The sequence below is a fragment of the Micropterus dolomieu genome, linkage group LG12 (genome assembly GCF_021292245.1).
Source record: "Micropterus dolomieu isolate WLL.071019.BEF.003 ecotype Adirondacks linkage group LG12, ASM2129224v1, whole genome shotgun sequence".
Lineage (NCBI taxonomy): Eukaryota > Metazoa > Chordata > Actinopteri > Centrarchiformes > Centrarchidae > Micropterus > Micropterus dolomieu.
In genome coordinates, this window is record NC_060161.1 from 26,109,770 (window position 1) to 26,111,541 (window position 1,772).

The window sequence follows — 1,772 nt, forward strand, 5'->3', positions numbered from 1 at the left end:
GAAAAAGTTCTGACATGATTTATCTTTGTCTCATTATTTTAAATCATAAGAACCTGGCATTTTAACAGGGGTGTGTAGACTTTTTCTATCCACTGTATTTGCGTTCAGCGCTTCTTTGTTTGGGTCTTGTATGAAGTTTTAAAGCCAAAGTTTATGATGAATGACTCAGCAGCTGCGGTGTTTGTTGTCCTCTCTCACGTGCGGCTGTGCGCAGCAGATGCTACGTGTTACATAGGCAGGTTATAGGTAACGGAGGTAGGGAATAACGGCAAGCTCATCAGAAGTTTCCTAAAAAATAAGCATTGTTCACATGTCCCGCACCTTGAGTCCGAGTCGAGTCTGAAATCTTTTGAGGACAAGTCTCAAGTCGATTGTCAAGTCACTGTGTATGCGACTTAAGTCGCACTTGAGTCCGAGTCTCTAACTCGAGTCCCCATCTCTGCTTTGCATCTTAGACTGTGACACAATAATGGCAATAGCTACTTACAGCTGTCGAAAGAACGCCTCTCTCCCACGTTCTCCTCTCTTCCTTTAGCTTTTTGGCTAACAGCTGACTTAAATAAAATAAGGGCTGGCCATGTTATTCTGCAGCGCAGTCGTGAATGCACATCAAGGATGGTGCGTTCAGTAACGCAGTAACACAGCGTTACTAGTAACTGTAATTTACTGTTTTGGAAAAGTAATCCTTTACACTACTAGTTACTGGGAAAATTAAAATTTTTACTTTATTATTACAATAACTCGTTATTGCCCAACACTGCTAACCTGTTACACTAGGTGGCCATCTAGCCTGGCAAGTAGTCCTTATGTAAAGCACAAATTTCACAAGTTTGCACAAATGAATTCTGCCGTGCCGCTGGCCTTTTGGGCACCAAGAGAGGAAAAAAGGAGGGAGAGAGGGAGAGACATAAAAAGAGAGATTAAGTGAGAGAGAGCAGGTCTCAAGGTGACTAGTCATTGTCCTAATTCCTCTTTTTAAACAGCTAAAGAGGCCAAAAACACATCTCTCTCTCCCCGTATCTCTCACTCTCTCATTATGTCTCTCGCTCATCATCTCTCTTCCCCTCCTCTCTCCCTCTATTCCTGCCATCTTCACTAAGATCCTTAAAACCTCACCTCTCTCTCTCTCCGTTTTTTATATTTAACTCGTTCTCTTTTAGCATTTACATCCCTTCATCCCGATGCTACCCTCTCTCTCTCTGTTCCTGTCGTCTTTGCCAGCAGCGATGTCTTCAAACTCTGATTGATGATGGTTGCCGTCGGTTACCGTTGTGTCCTGCTTTCTGTTTTTACCAAAATACTCTTTTTCTTTCCCCCCCCCCTCCTCTCGAAACTTTTCTACTTTTTACTGCTGATGTGAAAGTCAACCCCCCCCCCCGCTGGGTCGTGTGTGTGTGTGTGTGTGTGTGTGTGTGTGTGTGTGTGTGTTTGTTTGTGTTTGTGTATATGTGTTCACAGTAATGCAAGGAGAGTAATAAGTCAAAACTGATCCTGTTAGCTCCTAAAAATGGTAAATATTTAAATACAATTATGAAACATCTAACTCACAGTGAGTAAGCAGAAATATACAAATGTTGTGTGTCCACTTGTGTGTCTAATATGTGTATTTTCTCTCTAATATTACTGAAAATGTTTCTCTTGCACTCCTTGAGATATTAGCCACTGTTTTTTTTAAAAGACACATGAAACTTGGATAATACAGCACAAGCACTTAGTTTTCTACAGATGTTTTTCAGAAGTGTTGCTATTCCTTTGTTTTTGTTATCTAGCCT